This window comes from Rhinolophus hipposideros, assembly GCF_964194185.1.
Source record: "Rhinolophus hipposideros genome assembly, chromosome: 16".
In the NCBI taxonomy this organism is placed as follows: domain Eukaryota; kingdom Metazoa; phylum Chordata; class Mammalia; order Chiroptera; family Rhinolophidae; genus Rhinolophus; species Rhinolophus hipposideros.
Window position 1 is genome coordinate 52,553,759 of NC_138062.1, and position 13,116 is coordinate 52,566,874.

The following is a 13,116-nucleotide window of genomic DNA, read 5'->3' on the forward strand; positions in this document are numbered from 1 at the left end:
AAACATATTAAAAAGCTGATTATAAAAAGATGATAGGACCAGGTGAATTAGTGAAAATGTGGAGTATTTTTTTTTATGTATCATAGACATGGAAGTGCAGTGCTGGAAGAAACACTCAAATGAAAGTACACAACCATGCGTTTAATTAGATATTCATGTATGATTGTCTATAGGCAAGCTTAATTTCATTTTTTAAATAATTGCTTTAAAGTTGGTTCTCAAGGAATTGATGATGTGATTTGGAAGACAATTTATAAATAACTAGCTTCCTATAGAGTAAGTGAACTAATTAAAGAATACACAAGAAACACAGAGAAAGGGGTTGCTTAGGAAGGGGTGGTAGATAGGTTGGCAGAGTGTTATTCAATAAAATGTCTTGAAAAGTATCTATTAGTTGTTAAAAGCCAGTATAATATGAGAAGACACGTGGTTAAATGTACTTACTATGAAGATGAATTGCTCATATCTAAGTCCTGGTAAATTCCATCTATTAGCTCCCTTACTCTGGGCAAATGACCTGTATCTCCCTGCCTAACTTTCCTCAAATAGGATAATAATAGTGCCATAATTAGAGAAGTCTTTCGAGGACAAAAAGGAGTTACTAAATGTACATTAATATAATTGTACCTGAACATAGTATTAGATAATAGTTCATGCTTATTATTAGTAGTAGTACTTTCGCTATAAACTAGAGCAGTGTATAGAATTTCTATTATAACAAATTTATTACTCATAAAATGGTGTTCTCTCTCTCTCTCTCTCTCTCTTTTTCACACACACACACACACACACACACACACACACAATTATAATCTATAGAGAGCTGCCAGATCTGTCTAAATGAAAACTAATTTTAGCTTCCTTGGAGGTTCAAAGAAATGGTCATAATTTTATTAACATGCATATTACAAAAATTAAGATGTTTGTATTGGCTTCTATTCTTACTGCTTTATCACCTCAATCAATGCCAGGCAGACCTAGAACATACATTACTTAGTGTATTATATGTTATTCCTCCATACCCTTGTGGTTAATTATATAGATTGGATATCTAATCATTGACTCTTTCTTCAACCTGGTATTCCAACAAGCCAATGCTATTTAAAGTTCCAGAAATTTTAGAATCCACTTATTTCATGCTTTCATCTAATTCTCTGAATTCAAGTTCAAAATTTTCTGTTAATGTATATTAGTTTGACAATTATATGTCAAAAATAGGTTTGGTGGTATGACTGAAAACTTGAATAACATCATTTTAAATAATATAAAGATTTATTTATTTTTTCTCTTTTAATAGATGTTCAGAAATAGGTAGCCAAAGAATAGTATGGCAGTTCCACAGTTTACAAAGATACCAAGCTCTTTTTCTTGTTTCTTTTGCACCATTCCTGTTTAGCACAGTTTCCATTCTCAGAATGAACTTATTAGGGCAAGTCTTCATGGGCTCTCTCTTGTCCACGTTCAGAAGGAGGAAAGGAAAAAGGCAAAGGGGTCTACTTATCAGTTGAGTTAACTCCTTTAAAGAGCATTTTTGAGAACGTCATCAAACTATTTGTATTCTAATTTTATTAGCTATCCTTCTTGCAAGATATGCTAGGAAATGTAGTTTTTGCTAGTGTCATTAATGACCCTAATACAGGAGTTGACTGTGAGGGAGGGGGATGAATGCTTATTTTATGCAACTAGGCACCGTCAACAAAGGTTTGCTATTGTGATTCACTTTTAAAATAGTGATATGTGTTTGATTTAAAGTACATTCTTTAAATGAACAGGCGACAGATACATTAAAATACCTGTTTAACTGTATTGAGATAAAAAGGGATGAGAGAATGGTTATAATGTAAATCAACATAGTTTTTAATGACAAGACAGTAAGAAAATTATTGATCATGATCAATTTTTAAAATGGACAATAAGTCGATTTTAAATGTTTAAAACTGAAAAGTCAAGACATAGCAATATAAGCAAATTAGTTTGTGATATGAAAGAACCAAAAAAATAATTAAAAGCATAAATGAAGGGAGCTTGGCTGACTTGGGAGGAAACCTAGGTTTGGGGAAACATGCCATAGGGAACTGTTTCTTCCCTCTCTAAACTTGGCTTTATAGGTACTATGTTTAGTGTATTATTTTTATTTGCCTGTTTGTTTTACCCTGTTCAGGTATTATTTTGCTAAAATTTATTTGTAAATCTACAAAATTTTATCTCAAAGCAGATGAACTTTATATTTCTCATTCATTTAAGATACAATTTTAGAACTAGTAAGAAAAGATAAAAATCATTAAGTATTTGCATCTGTCCTTAAAAACGACTAAATTTTAGTGTGAAAGCTAAGACATGCATACAAATAAATATGCTACAATGTAGTAGTCTAAAAGTACTAAAAAATCTCAACAGGAATTTAAGAGTGAAATAATTTCTTTATTATTGAATATATTATTGTCATGTGAGGTCTCCGTTGGTGTTTCTTTTTGGCCTCACCATATCCTGCACAAGAACGCAAGATATGGTGAGGCGAAAAAGGAACACCCACGGAGCCATAGATAGGGGAGTCATACCACTATATTCTTGCTGGCAGCTGGGTTGGGGCCACAGGAAGCAGGAGCCACGTGACCCGCAATCTGCCAACCAACCAACCCCCTACTATAGCCACGGTGGTTATATTAGTGGCTAATGGCTATCCGGTAAGAGCCGATGACCACCCAGCCATAGCTGATGGCCGTCTGATTACAGCTGATGGTCATCTAGTAACCGTGCCAGCACCTTTTCATGTGAGGCCGAGAGCCTGAAAGCTTCTCTCTGGGACTCTGTCCCCACAAACATAGATGGCAGATGGTTAATTATTTTGTATAATTAACAATTATGCAACATCTGTTTACTTTGTTTCTACGTGCTTTCTTAGATTATAATCAGAAATTTGGGCAGTGATTTTACAAACCAAAGATCCAAATTAGAATGTTTCTAGGTATTGAGAAACAATACCTAGAAACAAACCTACCCAGAGACAAGGTATTTGGCCCTCAAGAATTCAGCTACAAAGAAAGAAAGAGCAGAGGCATCAACCAGCACATCATAAGAGGCACTCAGGAGAAGCAGCAGAAGCACCACTGGACCATTAGGGTAAGTTGTATGAGTTAGGGAAGTGCCAAGGCAAGCAAGCTTTGCCAATATGACAGTCCCCTGGAAGCACTGATGTATTCCAATATTATTCAGTAATTGATGTTCACGGTAAAATTCTTAAAACACACACACATGACTAACACCAGAAATCAGTATTTTTTCTTTACAACCCTTGGTTACTTTTGTTAAAAGATAAATTGAGGCATTTTAATATTAGGAGTTTATTTGAGCAAAACTCAATACTCAATTCCAACTGGGCAACACCAACCAGGGAAGGTGCTAAGAATGCTTCACCAATAGGATCTCTGGGAGAGACTTTTCTGGAGACAGGTGGATGCAAAGCAAGGAAGTTAGTGATTGGCTACAGTCTTAAAGCCTAGCTGCCTGTTGTGATTGGTTGTCCTTAGGTTTCGATTTTATATAAGCTTGCGTTGTTCTGGTTGCTTCCATAAGTTGCCCAGGCATTCAAGCCTCCTCATCCTAACGGCCACCTGATAAATCAACTTAACACTTTTCAATGTGTTAAAGTTCTTTTATTTAGAAATAAGACTGAATAAAACATACGCCAGTAAGATGGTTCTCTCCCATCAAAGACACCAGCCGGCAAACGAGAGGAGCTAGAAACAGTTTATTCTCACCACATCAGGCCATTTATGGCATTGCTGTTTTACTTAATAACCAGAGGAAAATTAGAGATGATGAGTCTTCTCAATTGTCATCATTAAGTCCCAAGATGTTTGGAGAACCTTCATCTAGATCTACCAGCAAAAGTGAGTGGAATGTTTCCTTTTTTTTCCTTACATTGTTTGTCCTTTGAAGTAGGCTGGGATAAACTTACTTTATGACCACGTATCATGTTTAAACATTTCATGTTTAATTGAAATAGAGGATATGGCTTTTGAAAAAGCTAGCTGTTGGCTGCAGTGATGTTTCTTTCACAAAAAAGTCGGTCGTGATTAATTCAACAGTTACTTGGTGTGCTGTGAAAGGCCAGGAAATGGAGCTTTAAATATGCAAAGATTTGATAGTGCTCTTTAAGGAAATTATGGAGTAAGTATGCTCTGTGAAGCAACATACATCCTCTGTGAGCCTGAGTGTGAAAACAGAGAACAGTTTTCATTTTATTCGTGATTTCCGTGCTTGGCTTCTATTTCAACAACCTCAATTAGTATACTTCTGATTTCCTGAGTGACTAATGGTTTTATCCCAAAGATATCTCCATATAAAAAATAAGAGGAAAGAAAGGCAGTTTTCTTAAAGGATGCTTAAACTACTCCTCCCTACTGTACATAACCCCTATGTTGAAAAATAAGATGGATATGGGGGGAGAGGGGGGGCATATTATCTTTATTCACATTTTTGGCTCTAAGGATGGGGGCTCTTTGCTCTTGATAGAGGAAGTCTGAGAATAAAACTTTCATGAGCAGTTGGTCAGAGAGCGGTTCCCCATGCAGGATTTTAGGTAGAAATTGGATGTGAAGCTGTTCTCTTTTGTTTGCTGAAGGTATTTTTCTCAAATTGGAATAAACCTGATATATGATTTGATAAAAAGTTATGTAGTTTATTCATTCTAGATGTTGCGTCCTCTCCCAGTGTAGGAGTCTCACTTTCCTCCATGTTTTTGGGTTATTCCCATTTATCTTTTATGTGCTCTGGGTTCCTGATTAGGCAGATGAAGTATTGTCTGGTCATTGTTCTTGGCTTCTAAGTTATACACAACATTTAGCTAATATTATCCCTTATCATTACCTTACATAGCTCACAAAGCGTACTTTAGAAACATATATAGTGTTTATAGATGACAATATTTCCTTTTATCTTTTGATGCAGATATGGCTTAATGCCATAGAGTTTGGAATAGAATGGGGAAGAGGAAAGGTAGAGAGCCTTGCAATATTTCCAAAGCCTTGTCTATCAGAGAGAAGTCTCCTCTGACCACAGATTTCTTTGATTGTATGTATGAATAGAATTCCTAATCAGTTACTTCATTAAGGGCTGTAGAACCTGGAAAATATTTTTCAGATTGACATTGCCCTTAAGAAAATTTTTTTTTTCTGGGTTTGAGATATATCCTTCTGGTTTTTCTTATTAAAAAAACAAAATGTATTGTTTAGATAGTTTTTTTTTTTTTTCCTTAAGAAACACAATAAGATTCTTCCACAGTTTTTGGAGCCATTAGAAATATGACAAGATGTGCTCATAAACTGTTTGGTGAAAATAAGGTGGTCTTTTAAATTGATTTTTCTTGGCATTATAATATCTCATATTGAGGTTATGAGATGAAGCCACCAGTAGCCTATATCAGACACATGAAAGTGACATAAAACTAGAAAGATAATAAAGTGCACAAAGTCTAATTCATCTTGGGAAAACACAGTTCAAGTTTTAAAACAGTGCGCCCTGAATCATGTTTTATTTGTGATAAACATAGTATGGGGTCAGAGACCCAGGCTCTCGCTCGGCCTCATGTGGAAAGGTACTGGCTCGGGTAGTAGATGGCCCGTCAGCTGTGGCTAGTTGGCCATCAGCTATAACCAGTTAGCCATTAGCCACTAATATAACTGCCGTGGCTAAACTAGTATGGGCGGATTGCAGTTAGCAAGGGGTTGGTTTGTTGGTTGTTGGTTGGCAGAGAAGTGGCCGGTGGATTGCAGATCATGTGGCTCCTGCTTCCAGTGTCTCCAACCCAGCTGCCAGTGAAAATGTTGCAGAATCCAAGACCCGAAAGAACCCAAGCGGCACTCAGAGAGTTAGGAGAGTCAGCTTTATTACAACAGTGGGCTCAGCGGGATGCTTCCCAAAAGACTGAGCCCCTAGCAAGGTTTTGAGCACATTTTTATGGGTTGGGGACTTCCTTGAGTTGGGGAAGGGGTAGGTGTCATCTGGTGATTGGCTTGGGGTGTGGCTTGGAGGGGATTATGAGGAAGTGGGCTGGGGCTTAGGCTAGGGACCTCTCTCTCTGCTTGGGCCACCATTTTAGGTCAGTTCCACATGGCAGGGAACCATTTTAAGGTCAGTTTACCCATCAAGACTATAGTGGTATGATTCCCCTATCCATGGCTCTGTTGGGGTTCCTTTTTGGCCTCACAGTATCCTGTGTTCTTGTGTGGGGAGCAGGAGCAGAGACCTTGCATGACTATATATATATATATACATACATACATATATACATCATTTTCCCCCTCTCATGAAAACATACTCTATAAGGGCGGGGTATTGCAGATAATTCATTCCTTGCCTGGTGATTGTTTTTGAAAGTATTATGAAAAATTCTTACTCATATTTGTAAATGGCTACACTGAAATAGCCTTACTCAGGAGTAAGGATGAAAAAGAAAATTCAAGGGCACTCTCACAGTTGTCTGAAGGGTTAGTAAAGGGTCTTTGTAGGGCAGTTACTGATCAGCTGAAAGTTAGGAAGGGCGTGGCAGACCTACAACTTACAGTATTTAATCAGAAATGAAGGCCAGACATACAGGCAACATTTAATTTGATTAAAAAAATAGACATGATTATCTTTGGCAACGTTTCTTAAATTTCAGTATCTAGTTCCATTAATTCTTAATTATTCTTATACTGATTCTTGCTATAAATCTGAGGATAATTCTGTTTGGAAATAAGTGAAAATTTAAAAAAAAAATTCCAACATTTTGGACTTTCCTAACATGTTTCCTCTTTCCTATTGTTTATTTGTCAGCCTCAATAATAAATGTCTACTCTGTGTTTATGTTTCGTTTTGGTTTGACAGGTTTATCCATTCCGGTTCTTAATGGCTATGGTATGTGAAATTGAGTAAACCTCCCTGAGTAAGTTCTGGCAGTTTAAACAGTCAGAAGCTCATTCACACAAGTAAATGCATTGCTCTAGGTATTATGAGGTGAAGAGAAGGGGTGCAAAAGACATATAAACCATGTTCCTGCCTAGACAGTTTGTTTTTAAAAACAAATATATATGTGGGGACAGAGTCTCAGAGAGCAGTTTCCAGGCTCCCAGCCTCAGGTGGGAAGGTGTTGGCTCGGGTAGTAGATGGTCATCAGCTGTGACTAGTTGGCCGTCAGCTGTAACCAGTTAGCCATTAGCCACTAATATAACTGCAGTGGCTTAGATAGCAAGGGCAGATTGCAGAGAGTTGTGAATTGCAGTTAGCAGGAGAGGTTGGTTGGCAGACACCAGACGGCGGCTTGCAGATCGTGTGGCTCCTGCTTCCTGTGTCTCCAACCCAGCCGCCAGTGAGACTATAGTGGTATGACCCCCCTATCTATGGCTCTGTGGGTGTTCATTTTTGGCCTCACCGTGTCCTGAGTTCTTATGTGGGGAGAAGGAGCTGAGACCCCGCATGAAACCCTGCACGACAACATACATAATGAAAACTATCACTATGATATAAGCTTTCATATACTGGTGATAAAGACACATAACCAAAAGATGTAAGAATTCAGAAGAAAGAAATCTCATGTAGTGAACATCGTCAGAATGTTTTATTTAATTTGGGTCTTGTAGAATTAGTGTTTGGGAACAGAGGGTGGAATGAAGAAAGGAAAAAAAGTATAAGGATTTTTATTAAGTAAAGCAATAAAATGTTTTCCAGAAAACATATTCATTTAAGGTATGAAGAAGGCTGTAAAGCTTGAAAAGAAATTAAGTCCATATGGTACAAGTCCGTATGTTTCAGGTTTCATAATTTAATGTGCTGGTCTTTAGAAAGGGAAGCCATTGCAAGTAAAATTATTCAGCCATATTTTATATAATACTTTAAAAATAACTGGATATTATTTTGTACTAGGAATGGTAAAATGGCTCCAAAACAGGTAGGATGTTCTTTCTTTTACTCTCACTGGTCATTCAAGGATTCTATATGTTATCACTGTTCTTATATGTTAACATTGTTTATACATAATATTTGTTATTTGTTTGTTTTCAATTTAGTAGAACATAACTGCTTCTGATGAAATGTCATTCCTCTCTATCATGAAAATCTAAATCTGTCAGTCTTTTGAGAGTACTTTTTACCTGTACGTAACCTAATTCTCTTAATGTCTCTTCACTTGGCTGTCTTATAAAGATACCAGTCATTGAACTTAGGGCCCATCCTAACTTACTATGACTCTATCTTAACCATTTATATCTACATAGACCCAATTTCCAAATAAGGCCACGTTTTGAGGTTCTGAATGGACATGGATTTTGGAGGACAGTATTCAATGCATTCTAAGGCCTGTGTGATTTGTGCTTGCTTTGCTTAATCCCTAAAACCTGATTGTAGTACACAGTCCGGGTACAGGCGTCCCATCTTGTAGCCCTCAGCTGTGGGCCACTTTTTCCTATAGAAGTAACCACTTTTGACATACTTCTCCAAGAGATTTCAGTTATTTGTGTCCCACTTCATTAGAAATGTAGAATATTCTGCCTATTTTCTTAAGCTGTGAATAATAAAATATTGTCAGAGAAACCATACTTTGAGAACCACTACTCTAGATTTAACTAGCATAGTTTGTCATCTGGGACCTTGATCTGAGATGATCTGGACATATATCTGGACATATATCCCCATACTCCCTCTCAGCTGGAAGGTGAGAGTTTCAAGTTTTTTATGTTCTTTAAACAAAATCCTTCCTGTCTTAGCATAATAAGCTTCATTGGCTAAAAGTCCTCAGAGGAAGCAATATCCTAACCCTTCTATGGGACAAACTCTGGATTAGTGGGCTAGCGTAGCTATCGATATATAAAATGGGAAATAAAGAAATATACAGAATTCTTCTAGAGAAATCCTGTCATTTTTTTTCAAGTTACTATTTTTAACTTTGAAGCTACATTTTAAGTTCCTTTTTATTTTCTTTCCAGTTTATCTTAGCAAACTAAATTTCCACATGGTTAAAAAAGAAACTAAGGTATATTGAAATTTTGAATAGATTATTTGGACAAACACTGATTTAAATTGGGCAGTATCAAACCAAAAATGGTGAGGAGCCCTCCACCAGCAAGAGATAAGGGAAAGGCTTTTGTAAAGCAAATGGAATCAAAGCAAGAAAATTATTTGATTGGCGATAGCTTAAGTGGTTGCCTTATTGGGGTAGCCTAGTTGGCTCTTCGTGATTGGTTGTTCCAAAGTTTTGATTACTAAATCTTGAGGCATTTATAGCAATTGACGGTAGCTGAGGTTTCCATTTATATAGACTAACAAGGCATTAGAGCCACCTCAGTCTAATGGCCTCCTGTTTAATTAATAATATCTATCCAAAACCCTGGGGCAAGTGGATACCCAAGGCTAACTAGTTCACGTACATAAAAATACAAACAGAAAAGTGCATTAATAAAAACAAAATACCATACCTATTACAAATATTCACACTTTTGATTTTTTAAACAGATACTTGTCAATTGCCAACAACACTCTAGGCAATGTGTGTATGGTATTTCACATATATTACTTATTTTCATAACTTACCACAGATGGATGTATCTTACCATCCTATTGCATATTATTCTTCACCATTCGCTACTTGTCACAGCATTTTTCTTGCGTTTTCTCATTTGCAATTCAAAATTTCAAGAATGATAATGCTTATTTCTAGCTGCAAGTATTGAGGCTCGGGGAGGCATAAGGTCATAGAACTATCACAAGGAAAAATCAGAAAAAGCTCAGCTTTTATGAAACCCAATTTAGTTCTCCTTACAGGTATCTCTAGCAAAAGATTATGTAATTCTACCTTTAAAAATCGTATTATCTTAGGCATTTCATAGAATGTTTCAGCCTGAGGTTTGCAAAGCATGTCCCAAACAAAAACTAGTCGTAGAGGACTGTCTTTTTGCTCCACAGGGTTGTTAAATAATTAAGTAACGACTATTGTGAGATTTTATAAAAATTAAAATGAAATACAGTTAGTTTGTATTATGCTTATAAGTGCCCAACGGGTTTTTTTTTATTTTTTTAATTTTTTTTATTTTTAGGGAGAGGTACCTGACTACTCCAATATTATTTTTTCCCTTCTTTCTTAATAATAAAATCCTATTTTTTAGCTGTTTAGAGTAAATACTACACTTCTCAGACACAATTGCAGCTGAAATTAGCCATATGACTAACATGTTTGGAATATAAACTATGGTGGTAAAAAGGCCAACTGGTGGTGTGGGAAGGGCAGAAAGCTTTCTTTTACCAAAAAATATTGCACTAATATAAAGCAGAGATTTGCTACAGCTTGGGGAGGAAAAAATTATGACACACACCAAAATACATGAAAAAATTACCCATTGTCAAAAGAAAGAGCAATCAACAGAACCAGAGTCAGAATTGACCTGGATGTTGGAACTATATATTAGGGTTTAATTTTATAGAAGTGAATTATTTCAAATGCATTTAAAATACAGCAGTATATTCAATATGCACAGTAGAATATAACTTATTGTTAAAAATGCATATGTACATTAAGCTGTTCTAAATAATAATAATAGCAAAATTAGAAACACTGTATTGAAAATTTACATATTTATATGCAAAATTATATAAAAATGTAGTTTTTAGGAATACTGCTACAATAAATTGTATGTGGATAAAATAAAAGAGTATTTCTGTTAAAGTTATTGGGACCCACAAATATAGATGTAAGAGAAACATAATGAAAGAACTTAGTAAAAGCACTGTAATGTTAAATTTGAGTTGTTGATATGTATAAGCTTAGAAATATTTTCTCTAAATAGGCCTAGAAAAAGTAACTATCCAATAACAATGAGCACCCCTCAGTGCTCAGATTGTATACTGTAAATGCTGTTTTCCACTAAAGGGAAGCTGACAGCAGAAATATATCATTTTACATCTGGGATAGCAAACATGTAAAATAAGCTTGGAATATTTTGTTGACTATAAAGGCAAAAAGCAAAGACTATGGGGTTGTAGTAGAAGGACACATGAGCCGTATTGAAGGGGCTGTCACTAGCAAAATGTGGGCGAATTTAAACATTAAAAAGAATAAAAAATTACGATTGAATAAAAGGCAAAAATTATATTAAAATCTTATGTGTTCTTGAAAATAACAAATGAAAAATTGTGTGAAATTCTATACACATTTGGATTTGCTTGCAAACCAATTGATTATTCAACTGCTAAACACATGGAAAGCATCAATCATTTAGCTTTCCTACTGGATCTACAAATTATAACAACCTAATTGTTGATGAGAAATATGATTCTCTAGAGAAAAATTTCAGAAAATAAATACAGAAGGACTAATAGAGTTAAGATTATCACCAGTTTGTAACCCCTAATGGAATAGTAAATTGAGGCAATGATCTTCAATGGCTGCCAATACCTTTATATGAAAGACTGTTGGAAATTTTGTTTTGAAAATAAGCGAGACCCAGATCACTGATGAATGATCTAACATTACTGAGTGAGAGTTAGTAAGAATCATATTTCATGTGATACTCTATGATATACATATGATACCATCTATGAATATGAATTTGTTTTTTAAATTGAACCTGAATTTGACCTATTTAAAAGGGTCCAGGTAATATAAAATATAGAAAACAGGCAACTCAGAAGTGCAAATTGCAAAATCTATAATATGGGAAATTTTACAAAACAAAATACCTAGTTTCTTCAACAAATAGTGTATCTTTTTTTTTTTTTTTCTTTAGAGACAGGTAGACCAATAGAATAAATACATCTAATGAACATATATTGATAGAAAGGGTGAACCTTGTTTTTATCCTGAATTGAACAAATCAACTGTAAAAATATTAGAAAATCAGGGAAATTTGAATAGTGACGGAATATTTAATAATGTTTGGTGATTATTGCTAACTTTTATTTTAGCTGTGATAATATATTTTTATGTTTAAAGAAACATATCTTTATTTTTTAAAGATACTTATTGAAGCATTTACATACTAGAAGTTAGGATGCATGCTTTTGCTTTAAAATAATCTACATATGGGTTGTGGGGAGGAAATAGTTGGGTCTATGAAGAATAAATCATTATTGGGCATGAATTATTATTTGTTTAAAGTCAGTAATGGGTACATAGGGGTTCACCGTTTTTCTCCTTACTATGTATCTGAAATTTTTCTTAATCAAAATTGAAACTCAAAAAAAAGAAAACCTAAGGTTACAAGTCTTTAAATTTCTAAGCCAATTTTTAAATAGTTCATGGGTTGAATAATTGTAACTAAATGAGAAGGAAAATATTAATATAAAACATGTAGGCTATTTCTATATTAAGGAAATTTAACAGCCATAATGTTTACAATAAATACATAGAAAAACCAAATTTTAATGAAGTAATACTCCAACTGAATTAGTTAGGAAAATAATAAAAGAACAAATTCAAGCAATGTGGAGATAATGAGGCTAAATAAAAGAACATAAACTAAGGATATGGCAAATGATGCAATGGATAGCAATGGCATGTAACTATAGGCATTTCAGTAGATTATTGCAAGTTCCTGGCAAATTAGGACTAGAAGGACATTTCTTTATTAAATTTGAATCTATCAAAAGCCTACAGCAAGCACTAATATTAATAAGAAACATCACAAGGGGTCCCTTTAAAATCAGGAACTAGGTGGGCACACTTAGTCATTGTTTCCAGGTAATATTGAGCTGGAAGTTCATGACTATGCCCGTATTATAAACAAATAAATAAATGATAAATAAATGAGAAGAATACGTATTTTAAAGAAAGAAATGATACTCTCATTATTTGTAGATAACATGCTTATGCACAAAACCCCCCAACATTATATACAGAAAAAAAATTTGGATTAATAATAGAGTTTAGAAAGATACCGAAATAGAAGATCAATATAGGAGTAATTTGCTTACTGAAATTCATTTACTTCTGACTGTAGCATTTACAGGTTTGTGCCCTGATCCAGAAACGGACGTGAAGTTTACTAGCTTTCTTTGATCTGCGTGAGATCAGGTGTTGAAGCTGCACTTTATTCACACTAAAGGCAGCTCTGACCAACTAGTTTTTAACACAGGAGTTATCAACATTGG

The 13,116-nt window shown here is 35.0% G+C and overlaps 1 protein-coding gene across 1 annotated transcript in view; it reads left to right on the plus strand.

Moving 5' to 3' along the window:
* The first annotated feature begins 3,792 nt into the window (after window positions 1-3,792).
* The window catches only part of FSTL5 (follistatin like 5), a 1,025,577-nt gene continuing 1,016,253 nt past the window's right edge, over window positions 3,793-13,116 (plus strand). The window contains exon 1 of the mRNA XM_081077240.1: window positions 3,793-3,890. The gene's annotated coding sequence lies outside the window, so the exon portion shown is untranslated. The remainder of the gene's footprint in view (window positions 3,891-13,116) is intronic.